At 38.2% G+C, this 22,986-nt stretch overlaps 1 protein-coding gene and 1 pseudogene across 3 annotated transcripts in view; one reads left to right on the top strand and one right to left on the bottom strand.

Moving 5' to 3' along the window:
- The window catches only part of LOC148718315 (separin-like), a 60,674-nt gene that overhangs the window by 27,943 nt on the left and 9,745 nt on the right, over nt 1-22,986 (bottom strand). The window lies entirely within an intron of this gene.
- On the top strand, nt 1,222-21,468 carry LOC111324661 (uncharacterized; annotated as a pseudogene). The gene is made up of 27 exons (XR_015994185.1): nt 1,222-1,443; nt 2,123-2,315; nt 3,408-4,607; nt 5,756-6,017; nt 7,025-7,242; nt 7,862-7,964; nt 8,079-8,230; nt 9,817-10,037; nt 10,499-10,602; nt 11,463-11,546; nt 12,452-12,703; nt 13,670-13,826; nt 14,408-14,458; nt 14,982-15,162; nt 15,302-15,338; nt 15,808-15,861; nt 16,293-16,497; nt 16,914-17,059; nt 17,462-17,614; nt 17,712-17,879; nt 18,321-18,419; nt 18,839-18,909; nt 19,000-19,060; nt 19,875-19,964; nt 20,446-20,558; nt 20,955-21,038; nt 21,356-21,468. The product of XR_015994185.1 is annotated as an uncharacterized LOC111324661 (transcript).

The raw sequence follows: 22,986 nt of genomic DNA, 5'->3' as shown, positions 1-22,986 counted from the left end.
GTAAACGTACGATTGAGTGGTTGTGCGTACGAAAAGTAGTACAGAACGAAAGAAAAGCCGAAGGTGTATCGTACGCCCGCTATTTACTTCGTACCCATTTACTGGGAGCCTAGAACAGGTCAAGGTTATATTATGGACGAAGAAACGAGCCGGGTGTGTGTCGAATTCTTTTGTTCTTTGGTTATTATAGCTGTGGAAAACAGACAGAAGAGATCAGAAAATGTAGCAGACTAAAGATATCCTTTAAGGTGTAAAATTTAGTCAATTAAAAAAGAAGAATATAGTCCAGTTAATATCTGAATTTTCAATGAAGTAAATAAGGTTTTCACCCCTCAAAAAGTCTAACAACTCGTTTTCAAGGTGCATACCGGCAAAATTCAACCAGCTTCAAGAAATCCTTTGGTTTGATTGGTTCGAGAGTGTGGGTGACTTTTAAATTTTTTTTCGCAGCTTTCAGAGAGCTGTTTTACACGTGCAGGTAAAGTTTTGACAAAAAATTAAAGTTGAGAGCCATTTTGGTGCTTCGTGGTCTAGTAATAGTGGCGGATCCAGGGGAGGGGCACGAGCCGCCCCCCTTATTTTTGGACCAAACTGAGGCCCGAGAAAAGAAATTTTTGGAGGCCTGGCCCCCTCTCTTATTTGAAGATCTGGATTACCGCACCCCCTGCCCCCAACCTTATCTCATGGATCCGGCACTGACTAATGTATATCGGCAGTCTTGAAAAGTTCTCAAACGTTTTCAGAAAATTTCAAAATCGTGATATCTTCGGCAATTTCCGGTCACGGGTAAATTTTCAGCAATCCAGGTATTCTGGCGCTAGGGAGGCAGAAATCTCCAGCATTTATTCAACTACGAAAACGTTTCAAGGTATAGATTTGTCTAAATTTTCTCAGTTGGGCTTCTACTGTTCCCTGCCCAATTGAGAAAATTTAGACAAATCTAAACCTTGGAACGTTTTCGTACTTGAATAAATGCTGGAGATTTCTTCTATCCAAGAAAAATTGTCCTATTTGTGAGATTGAAGGCGTCGATTTCAGCAACTGCCATTTTAGTCCTGGGAGCAGTTCACCAGTTAACAGGTATGCTACCCCTCTTGTATTTTTTTTTCGTTACTTATATTTTGAATATCCTCTTTGAAGCCTTTCTGGCACTACCCACTGTACATCAATTTATTACTCAAGGTGGACTGGGTTCTATTGAATTCCTCGTATAACGCAAGACAGCCTGGGGACGAGTGTTGCTAGCGGTGAAGAAGAAGGCGCCATTTTTGATTTGATTAGTGGTGTTTCACCAATACTAGCGGGAACTCACGACTAAAGTTTCCGTGAGGACCTTCTTCAAGAGCCATTACGATGAAAACCCTGTGATGGAACGGACCTCTTGGATACATGGAGGGGGAAAGAATGAATGGTGAAACAAACGATTTGTTTGAAGACACCAAGGTCCGGGTTCTGTCCTGGTGTACCGGTTCACAAGGGAATTACCATTGTTCTTTCTTTGTTTAGGAGTTATCGGTTAGCTATTGTGTATTGTTTGGTCTTTTGTATTGGCTCTTGTGAACCGGTACACGAGGACAGAACCAAGGTCCGTCTTCGCCAGTATATTTTTGCAATTATGTTTCCTTAAAGCAAGCTTATGATAGCTTTTAAAGTTTTGTGCAGTTTTATGATTATCATCAAGCTACAGGGAAACGATGTTGACTTTCCATCGATTGAATTTTAGTAACTGTGGAATACCATTCTTCTGAAAAATAATTGCGCACGATCGATGAAAAGGGTATTCGTTTGCCTTCATCATAGTTAATTGAGGGAGATAATACACTTGTTTTGCATACTGAACTTTACACATTTCCAAAGATACTGACAATAAGTAGAATTTATTCAACAATTAAGAGCTTCTTTCCTCGGTCATCATTTCCGTTGGTGATTATTCCCGTTATTCTCATGTTCTCAATGTCAGTTTTGGGGGTGACATTGTAAGGAGAAATGAGATGCTAGTCACCCCCAAGTCAAAGGGTTAAAAAAGGTGAAATCTGTTTAATATTTTTGTGAGTACATGAAACAACATTTTGAAAGATGGCATGATTATGTTTTTGAAGCAATTCTCTAATTTTTTTTTTAGGACTATCTTTCTCCGCTACGATCACCCTTGAATGCTAAAAATGGCAGCAAGTTGGGTTGCAAAGTTGCAGAAGAATCTGTGTCAAAATACAAACTGTTTTCTACCAAGTTTCTGAGATGTGCTATTGAGACTTTGAAAAAAGTCAAAGCAAAAGGGAAGCACCTTGATGAAATTACAAACTCCTTAAATTTAGGTAAGTGAGAGCATCAAAATAAGTGTACAGAGTTTTCAAAAAGGATTGGCTATTAGCCAGTATATGGTTAGTTGCATGCATTCTGGGATCTCGGGGCATGCTGCCCACAAAGTATTGTTTCTGGGAGAGGGGATGACACAGGGGTGAGAGGACTCACCCCCCCCCCCCCCCCCATGTTATGACGCAGGTTCAGTTCCTGGACTTGGCATGAGATGTGGGTTGACTCAGTTTTTGGTTCTTGCCCTCACTCCAAGAATATTTTCTTCAGATCTTCCTGTTTTCCTCCCTCTGTAAAAATCTGCAAAAAGATTTTTTTTTCTTTCTTTTCTTCTATTTACCTCCCTGTCATGGGGAGCATCGCATATGGTCTTAGGCAATAAAGACCCAGTTACCCCCAATTAAGTTGGTTTGTATTTAATCTATTTAAAATGTATGGGCTCTAAAATTCTATCTTATGCATTTGTTTGGAAGTATATGCAAAGTGATATGATAGTTGGTTGGCTAGGTAAACATGAGCTAGGTAGAGATTGGATGGGTGCTCAACCAGCATGAAAATGTAATTTAACCTTAAATATTTTTGTGGATGTTTATGCGAAAATGGCCTTCAAGGAAGTTGTTTGTTCAGGAAATTTGTTGTTTTTTCACAACTCAAAATCAAGGTAGTTTTTTTTATGTTCTAAAATGGTGGCCAGTACTTAAGGAGAACCCTGAATGTTTATGACTTTTTTTGTCCCTTCCTTTCCAAGCATCTGAATATAAAAAAGAGACTTGAAGAAACCTCAGAATTTTTTTTATTCCTTTTCTTTGATAATCAATCTCAAAATGACTTTTGTCTCCTACACGAAATATAGTTTCTAGTTGTGTGATAATGGGAAACAATACACCTGTATACCTTCTTAGAACACCCCGGATCATTTTGGTGAACTGACAATACTGACTTTAGTAGTAGTAAAATACTAATGAACAACTTCTTTAAAATGGTTGAAAAATATTAATTTTGTTTGTAAGAGTTCATACTAATCCTTCATTAGAAGTAATGTGAAAATTAAAATGATTACTGACTAATATACAATTGTATGGATTTTTGTTTAGTGAGTACGTTGTTCAGCGACACATTATCTATTCAGAATGGTAAATATCTCAAGTTTATTCCTTCACTGGACCAACCTGGCAAGACAATTTATTTGATTATTGTTCAGCTCATATCTAAGGGTCAGTTTGACCAGGCTTTTTGTCATGCTTTATGACTTGCTCAAGTTCATTCAAGTGGTCAAGTCCTGGAAAAACTATGATGGTGGGAAAATGGAGAAGGGGCTCTCTTCACTCTCTCTTCGAACATCTGATGCTTTGCTTCAAGGAGCAGGAAAATTAGAAGAAGTGAAAGTAACTTTGACAGAAAGAGCATCTCATTTGTGTGTTGTTTTAGACTGGAGAAAGTTGTCCTTACTTTTCCAAGTGGAAGCTGTCACATATTCTTCATTGAAATCACTTGTGGATAAAACTCTTAAATGTGGAACAAAATATCAGCTTGACTGTGGACAAAAGAAGGTTGATTTTAAGCATCTGGCAAAATTTCTTTGAATCTGTTTTTAACAAGCTGATGGTGAAGTTTGAACAATTGATAACTGGTGGTATAGACTCAATCTTGTTTGTTGCTGAACTGGGATTTCACTTTGGCAGGAGTTGCAACAAAGCTGAAATGTCAATGCAAGGCTTGGACGTTTTTGACAAACTTTTGAAAATTTCAAGAAATGTCAACCATACCAAGAATGGACACTCAAAGCTTCCAACACCACTTCAAGTTTGTTGTTGCATTTGTTTCGTCAGCAAGGCTACAATTTTATTGAACTGCTCCTCAAATCCAATATTAGAAACACTTGATTCTCTTCAAGAAATGATATTGGAAGGAAGCAGACTACTTTCACAACTATTGCAATCCAAGGGTTTGTCGTGAGCAATGTTGAAAATTGTTTCTGATTCCTTAGAGTATTTCGGAGTTACGGTACAAAATTTTTCTACCAAGGAACCAAAAAGAAGTACATGCCTCTCATGGAGAGTTTGTCAAGATGCGGTGCAGCTGCTCAAGTTGTACGAGAGAATTCTGTCTCTCCAGTGTGAACACATCAAGCACGCTCTGCACAAACCTAATGGTGACAATTTGATTGCACAGTGTACCCAACAGTTGCAAAAGACCACAGCAAGACAACTGACTGTCTTGAACTTTGTGGTTTCTTCTTATCAAGATCAGGTGAAAAGTGACAAGAATGCAAAAGAATGTGACAGGAATTCAAGGTTGGGTCCAAATATTTATTTTAAAAGCACTATACGTATGGTGTATTATGTGGTTCAGTTTTATCCTACAATCAGCATCAAAATTAGTTGACACATCATGTTTAAGGAGTTCTATTTATTTTTAGAATAACATGACAGTTTGTACCACACTCTAAATCACTGACAAGACCCCCCTCCCCCCCCCCCACCTATTCAATGTTGCCTGTGTGTACAGGGATGTAGATAATAGCTGGAAGCCAGGAAAATTACCTGGCTGTGAATGTGATTTTTCTGGCTGTAAAGCACTACTTTCTCCAAAATGTTTTTAAATGTTGTCAGAGGGTTGTTATTTATATATTTATTTTGTTTGTTTACACCTTCATTGCTGTCTTACCTGAACTGAAAGGATTGTAAACACTCCATTTAGTGCAATGATCGCATCATTCATATCACATCGTCCATTTTTCAGGCTCAATGGCCAGCGGTATTTGTAATTGATGTATGTGAAATAATGAATGCCCTTGATTTTGCCCCCAAAATCAAGAAAAATGCATCTCAGAGAGTACGCATTTTCAAAATTTCCCAGGGGAGCATGCCCCTGGAACCCCCTTGGTATAGCGTGCCAAAGGCATGGTAGAGTGGGCCTTCAGCCCAAATACCCACCTATCATTGCTAGATTCCCGCCTGTTAAAAACTTAAGCTAGTCATCTCTGGTGTAGCTAAAAGTTCATGGAATCACAATACAACATTGTCTTGAGGGGAAGGAGGGGAACAGGTTAACTTAACAGGGGCAAAAGAGATGAAATTTAAGTAGTAGGGTGTTGAAAAGGTCAATTTGTGGACAGTTTTTTCGCTGATTGTAGGTTCAAACTATCCCATGTTTTACAAGTGTATTAGCATACATTTACGTTGACATGCCCAAAACAAAAGGAAATTAAATTTGAAACAATGATGAAACTGAATTACAACAAATGAGCAATCATTTTGGTAATAAATTTGAGTGGAGATAAATGGATGGTCTCCATTGTCAAATAGAACTCCTTATCTTGTGGAAGGAAAGTATGCTACTGTTTGTTACTAGTCAGTTTGTGAGAGGTGATGGGTGAAGTACAACTGTATGTTGTCATTCAAAGTGCAGTTTTTGATTCACAGTTTTGTTTTCTTCACAGAATTTGCATTCTGAGAGAATGTGTTACAGTTGCACAGCAAGCAAGCAAGGTTATTCATGATGCTCTTGAAGACCCTGATATTCCTTTATCTCTTGATGAGCTGCGATGGGTGGGTAGTACTGTTTACAATGTAGGCTGTGTGTCTTATCAAAGCGACTGTTTTGCTGATGGAGTGCCATTGCTGGCTCTTGCCTGTGATGAGTTAAAAATCTGGAGCTTTGGAGCAGAAACAGAAGAGAAAATCATTGTCCAAGCTGAAGAGGTAAAGTCTGTTCAATTGATGAATGTACTATAATTTAAAGTTTATTGAAATAATTAATAGTTCAGTTGAACTATGGTTTGACCCTCTACATGAGAGTTTTCCTTGCTGAAAATGTTACATTCAAGTATTGTTTCAAGACTGTCTTATGGGTATCAGGTGTTCTAAGCTAGAACAGGGTCCTTTCACACAGTCAACAACTGCCAGAATTCGACAAATTTCTTAATTACTGGTAGCTAAACACATGTAGAAGTAAAGAACAACCCAGCACAGGAGTATAAAGGGGTTTTGGAAAAAATTTAAGGAAAACTTTGACAAAAAGTTTTGTGCTGAACTTTTCAACTTACTAGCCAAGTGGCCAGTGACATCTTAGATGTTACAACAGTTTTAGTTTGTTTACTAGCCAAACTGGCTGTCGGAAATCAGAAACCACTAGGCAAAACTGAATTTCGACTAGTCTGTGGCTAGTTGGCTACCATTAGTGTGGAGCCCTAGAGGGGAGTAACCTTTTCATGAACTGGTATTCTTTCTAGGGGGAATCACCAACACTCCTAATCAGTTCATGATTCTGAAACTGAAATAAGCTGTGACAAGATAGGCCTTCTAGCTCATAAGGTCAATTTGCTATGGGTACAAAAATGAAACAGGTTTGTGATGAACCGAATAGGAACAAGAGTGGGTAAGAGGGGAAAACTTATTACTCTTTCACTCCCAAGATTTCATTCATAATTCTCCTTACTGTCTGCTTCACAATTTCTATGATCCAAGTTTGGAGAATTTGGTATTAGCTTAACTAATAATCCCTTTATCAATTGGTATTTGTCTTTATTCTCATTACTTATCTGTTTGATATAGTGTTGATACAGTAAGGAGAAATTCTGTCTTGGTCACTCATGGGAGTTAAAGGGTGAATGTAGAATAAGTTGCTGATGACAAATCTAATTTTGGCTAACAATGACATGGTGAGTTTTGAAAATGTTTATTTGGCAATGTTTGAAAAATACTTTGAGGTGAAGCTACTCACAAAGTATGCCTTGCTAGTTGACTGTCAAAGAAGAGCCGGAAGAATCAGGGATGCACTAAAGACTGCTTCAACTGTGGTCCTGGTAGCACTGAAAACAGCCTCTGATGCCCACACCCTAAAACAGCAAGTCAGACAATGGGTCTCAGTGAAACATGAGCTGGTGAAGGATCTACAGGAGGGAGAAAAACAGTCTGAGAGATGCAGGTTTGCAATAGAGTTCAAAATAAATATTAGTATTTTGATGTCGATTAACTTAAAGCTTATGAGTTTTAAGCAGATGTCAGATCATACTGTGTAAAAAAAAAGGTTACAAGAACTCCAGAAAATTGGTTTTAATTTGTTTAAACTTGATCAAATGCATGCATGTTGTTTTCATAATCAAACGGAACATACATACATGCAGCAAATATAAGGATTATTCCATGGGAAGTGCCCTCAAACGATTTCTATTCACAAGTTGCGATGCATCAGAAAAGGAAGGAGTGAGTTTTTTATGCATTGCAGCAAGTGAATAAAAAATAATAAGGCACTATCATAACATAACCATTGAAATGTGGCAGATTCCTCACCTCAATACACCAAATTCCTAGTTTTTGGCTCGTTCAAGGCTTCAAAAGGATCAGATAAAATTAATTTAAAGAGGGAAGAAAAAAATGGGGGGAATTCTAATATTTTTAAGGTTGACTCCGGAGAGATAAGGCATAGTGATAAAAAAAGACAAAATGATATAATCATTATGGTGTTGAAGAATTACATAATTAAAGTAAGATTGAGTAAATTGGAAACTGTCTGAAGAAATTTCTTTCTTTTTTTTTCTTTTCAGAACCCTATGCAGTGCATTTGCAGAGCAAGAAGATGCAAAAGATGTAGAAGGAAGCCAGCTCTGTTTTGTTTTGCAGGAAGAGCTTGCTTGTTACAAGACCAAAAGATGACAAAAGACTTTCTTTTACATTCTGACTTCTTCTTATGGTTTCCTCTTTCATAAGTGAAGTACAACTGTACCTTCCAAAATGTTTGATTGAATTGTTCCAAACTTTTTCAGCTATGACACAGCAGTAGAGCAAATTGCTGTCATCAAACAGTTGAGAGAGCTGTACGTTGTTCACAAAGATGAGTTTCACTATGCATCAGCTGCATTAGAACTTGCTATAGCCCTGCATAGCTTAGGAGAGGTAGACCTTGAAGAAGATAGGTAAGTGTCTTATCCTGTATAGGTTTAATGGTTACCAGCTGACATATAGGCCAGGGCTGTTGCTAACTGTCAGCTGCTGGTGAAATTTGGCAGAAGAAAAGTGGAAGTCGGCAGCTGGATTTTTGGCCAGCAATCACCTGGTAAAGCACAACCGGCCATTCCAAGGTTACACACTTACAATTACGTATGATGCGCGATCGTTGCAGTAGATAGTGCTATTTAAGCAATAGTGAAAATCAGACCTGAAAAAAAATCAGGCCTGTACGGGATTGGAACCACTGACCTCTGCGATACTAGTGCAGCACTCTACCAATTGAGCTAACAAGCCAACTGGGAGCAGGCTGTTAAGTTGATTCGTAATAAACCCGTGAAAGTGATAAATTAGATACAATGAAATATATGAAGTTCATATATTTTGAACTGCGGTATTAGATACGTATGATGCACGATCCTCGAAGTAGATAGCGCTATTTAAGCAATAGCGCTACAGTGTATTAAAGCAATAGCGCTATCTACTGCAAGGATTGTGCATCATACGTATCTAATACCGCAGTTCAAAATATATGAACTTCATATATTTCATTGTACACTTACAATTGTTCACCGCCTTTGAGCCACCTCACTTGAAATTTCAGCCAGTAGCCTAACTTCTTAGCTACCAGCCTGAAAGGCCTAGTGCTGTTGGACAGGATGTTAGTCCATGGCAGGCAGGGCTCCAATTTAATTTTTGGATCACTAACCCTTCGGGTTAGTAGACATCTTTTTTACTAACCAAATAATAAAGTTTGGTATCCAAGCTCACAAGTTACGATATCTCAAATATTGAACATTTTGATAATAACAACTAGGACAAATTAAAGAGTAGCTGAAATTGCATGGTGACCTCAAAAAGGTAGACAATTATCCACCTATTTTATTTCCTCTTGTTGACCATGATTAGTCAAGAACAGTACATCTACAGCATATTCTCTAACAAGAGTTAAAGTTGACTTAACAACTTGAGTATTCTAAGTATTCCTCTGAGAGTCGGGCCTACGTGCTCTTTGCCCTGTGGTCTACTGATGTTTAAATATGTTAGAAAATTTTACTCACCATGTCGGGTTAGTTGGACAAATTTTTAATAACCAAACGTTGAAAATTACTAACCATTGGTTAATGGGTTACCATTAATTTCGAGCCCTTGCTTGTAAATCCACAGCATTTAAGTTGCTATTACCAATCCATACTCATGGTTGGAAAGGGCCAGTATGAAACTAGAGTGGGTTGCCTGAGAACAAAACACAGTGGCCTTGGTTAGGACTCCAAAACAGTCCTCTTAAATTGGAGTTCAGCATGGTAACCATGGATTGACCAAGTCTCCTATTAATTGTGAATTTTTATCGTCTTCTTATTGAAAGGACAAAGTTGGTCATTCAAACTGTCAGTTACTTTTATTAAAATGAATCTTTACTCAGCAGACACCTTGATGGGCAGGGACAAAAAAATTGATCCCTTTCAAGTACATCAAATCTGCATCAGAAGAAACCTAGACCTGCGATGAGCAGACACTGCAGGGCTCGACACTAATAGTAGCTGAGTTTCTTTAGATCTGCACCGCAGTACTGTCAAGAAGCTGGGGAGACTCTAGAGCAGTTATTGGACTCAACAGATAGTCAGGATGAGGAGAAAAACATGCATTCACTTTTGCTGGATAGACTTGGTGCTGCATATTTATGGCAGGCTTTGCTTGAGCACAAAGATGCAGTAACTGAGAGAGCAACTTCAGCAAGGCCAGAGCTTTCTGACAGTTATGAAGGAGAAGAGGAAAGTACTGGAAACTTTTTTGATTAAGATCTGATCTGACAATTTGATGACCCACCCAGGTCTCAAATTTGGATTTCTTGAGGTCGTGCTGGCTGCAGGCTATCTGTTAGGCCACTGAGTGTGCCTCCAACAAAGAGACGCACTGGGGCAAGAAGTTGATTTCAGTTAACTTGAAGTCTAGAGTGAACATTACTTATACAGATTTTATATTGTTCCTTGTTCAACACATTTTCAGGAACAAATTGTTGTCTTTGATGAAATGTCATGTGCCTGTTTTACAATAGACATGAATTTTGTAGTCAGTTTTTCTACAACAACAACATACTGTACCTGTACGTGTACATGGAGGACTGTGCAGAAGGGAAAGGGGCCCTGACATTGCACCTCCGGTGCATCCCCAAAAGCACCTCATTCCCTCAAAATATCAGACTGTCAAATGAAATGTTGGTGTAACTTTTCAGATAGAAGATATCTGCCTGGAGCAACCATTTATGGAATCACTTTGTGCAGCTTTGGAAATGTGGACGTCACCAAGGACCAAATCACTGCAACAAGACACCAGTGGAAAGGTAAATGTTTCCTGGAAAAAGCATTTTAGGGCTATGTAATATATTTTTTTACTTTAATTTCCAAAACATTAATATTTTTTCACTGGCAGTGAGAATTCTTTATTTGAAAACAAGTGAAACTTTAAAATTCCAAGAACAGTTTTCTTTCATGGGGAATTTGTTGTGAGAACTAAATAGGTATCAGCTTTTGATACTTTCAGACGTTTTACGATAGGTACTTAAACAATTTGAAAGATGTGCCATTAAAGATTTATGGATTACTAAAATTTAAATGCTGTGCTAAGTCTGCACTCAAACAGAGTGCCCACCCAGCCCGAGGTTATCCTGGTTTCCATTGAATTCACCCTTTAAATCCCAAGACCTAATCACTAATTCTCCCCTCTAGCTGCTACACATTTCCTTGTAAATAAGTTATAAGAATTTGGTGTTAGATCAAGAGAACAACTTCTACATGATAAGTTCAAGTATTCTCATTACCTGTTGAATCATGTATGGGCTTTAAAGGGAGAAGATACATGTTTAAATCATTTCTGGGAGTTAAAGGGCTAAGCAACTAGGCGTATTACTACTCCCCCAAGATGGGATGCTAGTCCATTGCAAGGTTATCCCCTTCCCCCAGCATTTTATCACTTGGCAGGCTTTTCATCTGTACTCCTGGTTACAGAGAGGCACGTGATAGAAAAGAAAGCTGTGTTTTGCCCAAGTGGACACAGCAAAATGACCCAGCCAGTTCTCAAACCCAGACCTCTTGACCCGCAGTGCAGCATACTAACCATTGGGTTACTGCATCTCCCACTGTATACAATACATTTAATCTTGCATGAATGTTATTCTCACTGAATTTTTTTTTTATGTTCTAGGTTGACCTGGACCGTCTTATTAATACTGAAGAGACATATCATTACTTGCTTATCACCGCTGAAATGTTTGGGCTTTTAAAACAGGTGAAACCTGCTACGTACTTTCATTGGTGACGATTTGGATTTCCCACAGGCAATTAACTGTTCATGCAGTCCTGTCACAACATGACCATGGCAATGGAAATGTTAAAAAAATGTTTCGGTACAAGAAATGACAGCAGTTTTAAGAGATTTAAGTATTTGAAGGAAAAGGCTATCACTCAACAGAAAAGAATGATTTTCTCCAGTCAGGTCTTTTTTATCTCGACTGGGAAATTTTATACAGTGAGGATCCTTCCCTTTGTTATCAGTGATGTAATGAATAATGTAGGTTCTGCATTCTTGGAGGTTATTACAAGATAATTTGGTTGTATCAACTGGGTTAATAAATATTAATTGGCCGCAGCAAAGAATTTCTAAAGCTGATATTCCAAGGTTAAGCCCTTTATCAGAGCAAATGGTGAAGGGTTAATACTTGAAACATCAGCTTCAGAAATTCTTTTCAGCATCCGATTGGCATGTATATTATCAACTCAGCTGATGAAACCAAATTATATGTACTTATAACTCCCCCCCCCATCTTCCCCATCTGATGCAGCACAACATATGGGTATCTTCAAAAAATTAAGCGTGTGGGAACATCTTCCATTGCACCACTCCCTTCCCAGGATTAACTCTGCTACCCTTAGGCTTAGGCAAGTTAAGCCAATAATTTATATCCGCTTTGTAATACTGAGCGTTTTAAAAATGCTTTTATTAATAGACTTGGTTGTAAGCATAACTTAGCTGTAAGTAATTAATACACATTTTAGCCCATTACACTTTATATGTAACACTTGATATGTGTTTTATCAGTGAAATAAAGACTATTTACTATTTTAATTTACAACAGTTTCCCATCAGAATCTTACCCCCTTTATTCATTCAATGAATGAATTGTTTTCTTGCAGCCCTTAAAAAAAGCTAGTGCTCTTTGCATGGCTGCCAGTATATCCCAATCAGTTGGTACCAAAGATATGCTGGATAATGGATTGTGTGCCCTAAGTGATGCTGTTCACTCATTGTGTGACATTCTGGACTTGTCACATGCTTCAATTATTCTGTCTCATACAAGTAACCTGGTTGATAGATTTGAGCCCTGCAGTACTTCATGGGTTCAGTTCTTGTTGGCCAAGAGTCACTATTTGCTAGTCACAGGAAAGGTATGAAAAATCAAAATCATTATTAACCCTATCACTGCTTTAACTAACTCTACTTACTGTCTGCCAAACACTTCTCGTGATGTAAGTTTGGAAAATTTGGTATTGGATTAACTAAATAATCCTCTACAATTGATTTTTTTCTTTATTCTCCTCACTTGTCTGCTTGACATTGTACTGATGTTGTAAGGAGAATTCCTGTCTTGGTCTCTGACATGGGAGTCAAAGGGTTAAACAAGCATTCATCATGCAGGCATACATGTATACGTGGTACTCTAGCTCCATGTTGGTGATTTTTCTTTGTGCTGAAGAACTTGGAATAGCTTTAGGCAAGGAAACTGTGGGCCATCTAGCCACTGAGAGCAGCTGGGAAATCCAATTTGTATAGTAATCACATGATTTTGAGTGCAATTTGGAATAAATAAGCACGAGTAAATTTTTTCAAAGACTAACAAAATTGCATGAGCCCATAGGGTGAGTGCAATTTGTGATCTTTGAAAACATTTACAAGTGATTATTTATTCCAAATTGCACGAGAAAATCATGTGATTATGTATTAATAATATACATGACAAAATACGAGGTAGCTTCTCATAACTACGCGGAAGAAAAGTGCATGCATCACGTGCAAAAATAATTTATTGAAATCCTGCAAGTGACATTGACCTTGACATTGACATTGACATTGACCAATTATTCTGACCAATCAGAATGTCTGGTTTGTTTCTTTCTTTGCACTGAACTAACCCTCTTCTGTACTGAATTAACTCTCTTCTGCACTGAATTAACTGAAAACTGCATTCATCTTAACCAATCAGAACTGAGAAATTTTTTCATGTATATTATACAATGTACGGTATAGGAGGAAATACCAATTAAACAGGTCTATAATAGTCAGTACGTGTAAACACGGGATTGTTCAGTTTGTGATGTGTGTGTCAGTCGTGGTTTTCATTGATTAATGTTTAGTATTCGGAAGGGGAGGTCTCCCTGAAGGAAGCACTGCAGAGTGACGTCTTCACACACAAGAGTTACAAGTCCCACCTGTTGAAAGCCAGATGGAAATCAATTTGCTGTGAATATGCAATGCTCCCACCCACAATCCACAAATTTAAGATAATAGTTGGTAAGTTCACTCTTCTTCTTTGGAAATTCCTCTTTCCAAAACTTAGATCTACTCTTCTCCACAGTTATTCAGTAACTTTTTCGTAATGGAAATGGGAATTTAGCAGTGGATATTCCATAAGATGGCTCTTCTTGTCCACTGATACTAGGTCTAATTGGAATTTGGAGTGTTTGTTTTTGGAGACCCCTAGAAAGATCCTTGGAGTAAGGAAGAAAACTAACAACAAACTCAACCCACATGTGACACCAGGTCCAAGAATTGAACTAATGGGAGGTGAGTGACCTCACCACCGCCCAATCCCAGCTCCCCAATATTGATTTTTTATTTCATTGTTTTCATAAACCGTCGCCAAGTGACCTGTGAAAATTTAGGCAGACTTAGTACCAACAAAACAGTCTGTTCAACCAGATAATTTTTGATCAGTGAATCAATTCATGAGTTTATGAGTAATTCCCAGGTGACAGTTATGTTTTTTAGTATTATCATTGTTGAGATCCTCTACTTGGTTCACTGACTCCTGGAATGGGCTATGGATGCACTTCATAAACTAACACAAATGGCTGAAGAAATCTTTGGTTTAGATGCGTTTTGTACTGGCAAACAGATACACAAGCAAAAGGAAAATTTGTTGGGTAAGGTGATTGAGGAATTTTTGTTTCCTTTTATTCTTGACACAATTCTGCAGAGCCCTGCTTGCAAAGTAGTGCCCCTGATTTCTATGAGCTTCTACTAGGGACAATGTGTTCTGATGACTGGGATAATACAGGGGTTTCATTAAGGGCCAGGCACCGGGCAAATTGACCAGTTGTGAGGACGGTTTTGCCCACCTGATTTGACGGTCTGGAGGAAAGTTTATCTTATAAAGAAGTTCAGTTCAAAGAGTTTTGCCCGCCTGTGAAAACCAGTTTCCCTCCTGCAGAAAACATTAATGAAGCCCCTGATAATATATACCTAAATCATGTGGTTGGCAATACCTTGCAATCCTAATTCAGGCTTTGAGATAGAGTTGTGCTTGTAATTGGATGTGTTATTATCCTGATTAAAATATAGAGAAAAGTGCAATCAAACTGGCCTGAAACATGGGAGAGTTTTCTTCTGTTTTATTATTAAACTTTTAATCACATATTTTGGCATCTATTCCTTTTGTTTGTGCAGATTTGCTAGCCACATCAGAAAGTTCTGGCCAAAACCTTTGTAGTTTGTCAATCCTAAATGACTTGCTCTCATCCCTGTTACAAGTTGGTCAGCTGTATGCTCATCAGGGAGCTGTGAGGGAAGCTTTGAGGCAGTTTGTGGATGGTGTTGCACTAGCAAGGCAATTTTGCCTACCATACAGGTGATTTATTAATGTTTAGTAAAAGCTCTGTTAAACTTTTGGACCCACACTAGATCAGAAAGTCAAGGAGCATCAATCCAAAATTTTAGATGAGAGAATTTTGAGGATAATATTAACTGTCCTTGTCTGTTACTCTTAGACATCAAGCTGTTACCAGAACAGGAAAGAGAATAAAGTAAGATCTTAAAAATTGTTTGCTGAACATGAAGTTGTGCTGAAAATGAAGGGTTAATTTCTTTTGTTTTATTCCCCTGATGTGAATTCAACATTGAATTAATCTGCTGGTAATTGGTAAATTTGCCTTGTCCAAACCAGCAAAACAGTTATTTTTCAAATTTTTTTCTTTTTTTTTTTTGTTTGCAATTACGGCAAATGTATAAACAAATTTCATTTCAACTTCTTATGTCCCCATAGAGCAAGATATCTTAGCTACAGTAAAGATGCCAAAGGGGAATTGTTTACCTCTAAAGATTAATTTGGAACTAGTTTTTAGAAGACTCATCTAGACTACAAAGATAATGGCAAAGTTTACATCCTTTTTGTTAATTTAAGTTGAAGTTTCAACTCAGATTAATTAAAGATGACTTCACTGACTAGTGACCAGGGATATTTTCAATTGAATCCCTGTGGTTTTGTTATTTTAAGAGAATAGCAAAGGATTTTTCTAAACCTTTGGTATATATGATAACACCTTTGCTTGTGAGTACTTGTAGCTACTGTTGCATTTGATAGACTTCTATTTGTTATGTATACAAAAGGGAGAGATTTTTCGTGACCTTGTGAAAACCAGTTGGATGCTTTTACCTCTTAGACATGGCACACAACTCTCCGTGTTTACTGGTATCCCCAATTACTGTGGCACTAAGTGACTCAAAGTTTATCTGCTCCTTTATATGGGATGCAAAAACAAGGAACTAGAACCTTTGATGCCAGAACAAGGAACTAGAACATGGCTGCCAGAACAGGGGATTACAGAACAGGGAACTAGAACATGGATGCCAGAACAGGGAACTACTGTAAGACATGGGATGTCATAACAGGGAACTAGAACATGGGATGCCAGAGCAGGGAACTTAATAAATCTACAAGTAGATTTCTCTTTATTTTGTTATTTCCTTTTTGTCTGTTAGGAAAACAAAGGAGATCTGGTGAAGCTTGCAGAACGTCTTTCCTCCTTGTCACTTGATGACTCTTCAACTAATACTGCTCACCAAAAACTGGCTGCCCTGGTCAAGACTTGAAACATCATGAAGTTTTCCTTGTGTGCAACTGAGAGATACAAACACGGTCTCTTCACTCCTGAAGAAATTTCCCTATTGCAGAACATGCCTAAAGGTACATTATAGTTATTTTACAAGCAATAGCGAGCTTTCAGCTGTGTTATGCAGCCAAACCAGCTTCAAAGAAAGTGTTTAACTATTCAACTTTCTCAGGATTGGTTTGTAGAACAATGTGACTCTTATAACAGGAGAATATTTTTTTCTAGCGAAATGTAATTATCACTAATTTAACATAATTCTTTAAGCAAAATGACTTTGTTAAAAACTTTTTGTTACCAGACCACCTCATTTGACTCTTCCCAATTCTTCAGCTCATGCTACACATAGATGATTACATTTGCCATGAATTTTTAGTTCCTTTGACAAGTAGAACTGAAATTTAATTTGTTACGTTGAGCAAATAATGAATTTTGGCAATAATCCTATAGTGTGATATTGACAAGGTAAGAAATTAGAATTATTGTTTTCTAGAGTGGACTGTTTGCACTTTGGAAACCTTCACACATCCAGTAAGCAAGGACAGAGAACTGCTGATCTGCAGGGTAAGGGCTGACTGTGATCCTGCTGTGGTTAAGATTAACACAACATCTGGAGAAGCACAGAACAAGGATTGCACTGTATGTCGATGTGTTTGTAACAACTTGGTTATATTGCGGTTACTCTGTTGTTGTATTTAGGGAGAGTGGACCTCTCACCTCTACGTTGGAGGAGGTAATAGATTACAGTCAGTTGAGATTCTGTAGTGCAGGTGGAAGCTTTGTCCAAGGTCACCATGAGGGGTTTTTGGGTAAAACACTGAATTCTCACAATACCTCTTTATTCTAGAAGATCACTAGAAATATGTCTGAGCAAACTGTCTGGATATCTGACAAAACAGTGGGGGTAACCTGCGCTTACTAGTAGATAATTTCTCATTTAACCACTAGAAAGTCTGTAAGTAATGATAAAAGCACAAGAACAGGGTTGGCGAAGTAAATTAACCTAATTAACTATTGACTGAAACAATTTATTTTGTAAAGGGAGACAAAGTTGTTGTGGATCTTTCAAAGCTGTTCCAGTCTGGTGTATTGGAGGAATTTACAGACATAATGAATGACAGCATCAAAAGCATGAATATTAACAACACAACCGAGTGGTGGACACTAAGGACAAGGCTTGACAGGAGAATGAAGGTGATCAGCATTTCAACTCTCACGAGCCATGAATGTGTATCCTCTCCTATGACATAACTGAAAGTCTAAATTGTAATAATTATGGTCATTTCTTTAGAACCTTTTGGAGAAACTTGAAGGTTCTTGGCTTGGAAGATGGCGAGGAGTTCTTCTTGGTCAGCCTATTGATGAAGAGTATTGTGAATCAATAGCATCCTTAGCCAGAGAGTTGGAAGAGAAAGTTTCAATCCTGTGTGGATGTTGTCCTGATAATAATTTGCTTGAAGTATGTTGTGCATGAATCAATCAGAGTTTCCCGAGTTATAAGGATGGCAGATTGTATGAAAAATGTTTTGTCCATCAATCTTTGTTATGATTTGTGTGCCATCTTTGGTGCTTGACCCAAAGATGACAATTGAAGTAGCAAAACCTTGCATAGTAACCGAATGGGAACTAGGGATGGTTGAGTGGCAAGAGCACTCACCTCCCTGCTGTTCCACAGGTTCAATTCCCAGACCTGGTGTCATATGTGGTATGTGGGTCGGTATGTCCTTGCTCCAAGGGTTTTTATACAGGTTCCTTGGTTTTCCTCCCTCCACAAAAACCAACATTTCAACATTTCACTTTAAACCAGTGGACAAGAAGAACCACCTCATGGAATGCTGCCAGCTAAATCCCATTGTCATTATTAATATTTTTATTAGTAAGTGTCCTTTGTTTGTTGTAGGTCCTCATAGATTCGTCATTTTGCTTGTCAAGAAAAGAAACTGCTGAAGCACTGATTGAAATTACTGCCATGGATGCTACCTTACCTTCTTTTGAAAAAGTAAGAAGAAGAAAATTTTTTTTCCAAGCAAAGAATTCATAATCAAGTGTCTAAAGTAAGTTGGAATTTCACTGCTTTTGTCAAAGCAAAGGGCTAACTCTTCACTCTAATGAAGGGCTAAAGTCAGATTTAGCAACTACTTACATTAACTAAATTGTAATTTGGTCCACTTGTGTTTCCTAGACATTGCAACCCTCTGGTTTTTTTCTTCTCAACCTGTATTGCAATAAGCTGTTGTGATTATTTTTGTTTTGATTATTTGGTGTTTGATAAAATTGCACTCTATTGGTTTATCATCGTCAATTGCCTGACAGGAGAATGTGTTTAGTGTTAGCTACTAGAGACAAAGGGAGGTCCCTCAGCCTTGGCCCTTAAGTAATCATCTCTCATTTCATGTTCTCTCACATTGCATGTTTCAGCTACTTGATGAAGTTCAGAACCTCACTGACAAGCTATTTGAAGATACAGACAAGAAAAGCTGCATAAACAGGTTCGAGGGAACATAAAGGTTAATTTTCTTTCTCACCTTCATTACTTGTACTCTCGAGAAATTATTGATGACAACAAAATTCCTTCTCAGGTCTGGAGGTCACTCTGCAGAGAACATTCCTCGTCATCCTGTAATCCTAACTCTTGGAAAAGTAAGAGCCAGCTTTTTTAGGTCTTACATTTGTTTAGTAATCAGCCATTAAATGTATTCTAGCTCTAGCTCTGAAGACCTGAAAACTGAACAACCAATATGTGGGTTCTTTGTAAATAGATGTTGGTGAACTGTCAAGGAATCAAAGCTTAGCCAAACACAAGGGTGGGGGAAAAGGCATCTGTAATGGACTGACATTCCATATTAGTTTAAAAAGTGGTCATATGCAACATTAGTTTAATGGGTACTGGTTGCTCACCATTATATTCAAAGTGTTCAGACACTAAAGTAGATTTATGGGCATGCACAGATATGGGAGAGCGCCGGACTTCTGTGCGGGAGGTCGAGAGTTCAATACCGGCCGGACCAACACTCAGGGTCTTAAAATTAACTGAGAAGAATATGCTTCCTTTCTTTAACATCAAGAAATGGTTAGATATTCTAGTCTTCTCGGATAGGGACGAATAAATGGAGGTCCCGTCTCCTGCAGGGTTGGGGCAGGAGACGTTAATTTCCCACGCACGAGATTACTGTGTGATGGATGTCCTCCCCTGGGGTGGGATGGGTGGGTAACAGGACCCCCGTTGATACCAGTGTTTACTACACTGAAGGGGCTATCCTGTATAAATATAAGATGTCTGTCTGTCTGTCTGTCTGTCTATGCTGTAATTGCAAGATGTGTGCCTAAATTGTTGTAGCAGATCTTACTTATCAACTCATTCAGTATTGGGACATACTCTTCTACAATATTTGAAACCAGAGTCAATTTCTGGCATATCTATACATCAAACTGATCTGTATTTTATGATTCATAGGATATTCAGCATCTTCCATGGGAAAGCATACCGATCCTGTTTGACCAACCTGTGACAAGGGTCCCATCTCTGCAATTTCTCTTTTTCCAGGTACACATTCCATTAAGAGGTCTTTGAAAGTTTGAAGACCTGACTTGTTTCTCAAACAACCGTCATGTTTTCTCCCAGAACCATATTGATTTTTATCTCTGCTATGCTGTCAACAGTGGAAAGAAATTTATTTTAATTAATTATATCAACCCTGATGCCCACTGATTGTGTAAACCATGGTTTGGGTTAGACCTTGTGTAAAGAACTGGCTCATTTGGTTTCTGGAGCATAATTCTCCCTTACAATAATAGTTTTGTAATTTTAGGAAAAGAAGTTGTGATCTGATACAAAAAAGTGTTTGTCATTTCATTATCTATTAGCCAAGGTAAGCATAGAGGAAAAATTGTCAATTGATTGAATAGAATGAAGGTCTTTTGAAATGTGGTTGCCTACCACAACAACTTTTGTGCCAGATTCTTAGCTTTTAATACCTTGATATTCATTGTCAGTTAATATTTTTTTTCTGCATTTTTCTTGATAGTTATCGTGTCAAAGACAGTTGCCTGAGATTGATCCTGAGAAAACATTCTATGCACTCAATCCTCAGAATAACCTACCCAACACCCAGAAAATGTTTCAGAAGTGGTTTGAAAGGTACAAAACACAAGCAAACGATTGAAGCAAATGAAACAGAAGAAAGACCTGATGTTGTGTTTCTTATATATTAAACTAGGCTATACAAGTTGATAGAGGTAACACCAATATATTATAAACTGAACAAATAGATTCAATGTTGCTGTGTGTCTGTTTAGTAATAGATCACAGATGACATCAAAATGTAGTAAGAACAAAAAGTGAGACAGGAAGCCCAGCCAAGTGTGTCACTGATTTTGGCATTTTGGCAACATGTAATGATTTTAGAGGATAAGAAAGCAAAATGTTGTTGATGGTGACATTACTCTTGCACCTGTTTTTTAATAGATCACAAGTACGAACCAATCAAAATGCTTGTATAATCCAGCTTATATGAATAATTGTTGTCACTTGCAGCGAAGATGGATGGCAAGGTATCACAGGAAAGGCTCCCACACAGGAAGAGTTCAGGAGTGCTTTAACTGACCATGACCTGTTCATGTGAGTTATTGTAAAGGCTCCAGTAAGGGGCCTATTGGCCCACACAGCCAACTAGGAGTATTACCATTCACCCCCCCCCCCCCGACAATTCGGCAGAAGCCATTTGTCCTTCTGGGTGAAGAGAGGCACTGTGAGAGTAAAGTGTTTTGCCCACAAAGACTTAATATACTTCTGTTTCATAGTGAGGGTAAAGGTCAAGTGATGGGAGAATTAGGTTTTGCAGTAAGCCTTATTATCAAAGCATGAATGTTTGGAATTCAGAAATGGATCGTTCTTGTCAACAAAAAGCACTAAAAAAGTTTTGTTTTTTGTTACAGGACTTAGGTCTTGCTCAAAGTGCAGCAACTGCTACTACCACTCCTACACCAATGGGTTCACTTGCTCATCAAATTTATAGAATAATGTGCAATAAAGGATATGCTAAGCTAGACTTTTCATCTGTGTTCCAGTTCCTGAAGGAAGATCAACATTGAGATAGTTTATTTATGTTAGCTATTCTTTTAGTTGACACAATTTTAATGCGAGGCAATTCTGGAAGAATAGGTTGTTTTGCCATGCTAATTTATTTGTAAACTAGTTGCTCTAGGTGTGGAGAATGGCAGACAAAAGTACTGTTAAAGGTGACTTGGAGATGTCACGAATGATTAGGTTTTCACTCCCCATGTCTGGAAATTTGGCTTGATGCAAACAGATATACCTTTATGTATATGTGAACGATCCTTCGCAGTAAAGCACTATTTGAGCAATAGTGAAAATCAGACCTGAAAAAAATTTCAGGCCTGCACGGGATTCGAACCACTGACCTCTGCGATACTAGTGCAGCGCTCTACCAATTGAGCTAACAAGCCAACTGGGAGCAGGCCATCAAATTAATTCGACATAAACCCGTAGATGATAAATCAAACAACAACAAACATATGAAACATATGTATGAACTGCGGTTATGAAACGTATATGTGAACGATCCTTCGCAGTAAAGCACTATTTGAGCAATAGTGAAAATCAGACCTGAAAAAAATTTCAGGCCTGCACGGGATTCGAACCACTGACCTCTGCGATACTAGTGCAGCGCTCTACCAATTGAGCTAACAAGCCAACTGGGAGCAGGCCATCAAATTAATTCGACATAAACCCGTAGATGATAAATCAAACAACAACAAACATATGAAACATATGTATGAACTGCGGTTATGAGACATATATGTGAACGATCCTTCGCAGTAAAGCACTATTTGAGCAATAGTGAAAATCAGACCTGAAAAAAATTTCAGGCCTGCACGGGATTCGAACCACTGACCTCTGCGATACTAGTGCAGCGCTCTACCAATTGAACTAACAAGCCAACTGGGAGCAGGCCATCAAATTAATTCGACATAAACCCGTAGATGATAAATCAAACAACAACAAACATATGAAACATATGTATGAACTGCGGTTATGAGACGTATATGTGAACGATCCTTCGCAGTAAAGCACTATTTGAGCAATAGTGAAAATCAGACCTGAAAAAAAAATTTCAGGTCTGATTTCAGGTCTGATTTCAGGTCTGATTTCAGGTCTGATTTCAGGTCTATTTCAGGTCATCTACGGGTTTATGTCGAATCAATTTGATGGCCTGCTCCCAGTTGGCTTGTTAGCTCAATTGGTAGAGCACTGCACTAGTATCGCAGAGGTCAGTGGTTCGAATCCCGTGCAGGCCTGAAATTTTTTTTCAGGTCTGATTTTCACTATTGCTCAAATAGTGCTTTACTGCGAAGGATCGTTCACATATACGTCTCATAACCGCAGTTCATACATATGTTTCATATGTTTGTTGTTGTTTGATTTATCATCTACGGGTTTATGTCGAATTAATTTGATGGCCTGCTCCCAGTTGGCTTGTTAGCTCAATTGGTAGAGGGCTGCACTAGTATCGCAGAGGTCAGTGGTTCGAATCCCGTGCAGGCCT

This window comes from Stylophora pistillata, chromosome 12 (genome assembly GCF_964205215.1).
Source record: "Stylophora pistillata chromosome 12, jaStyPist1.2, whole genome shotgun sequence".
Taxonomy (NCBI): domain Eukaryota; kingdom Metazoa; phylum Cnidaria; class Anthozoa; order Scleractinia; family Pocilloporidae; genus Stylophora; species Stylophora pistillata.
Note: the sequence above shows the minus strand (reverse complement) of the source record. Positions and strands in the feature narration are given on the sequence as shown.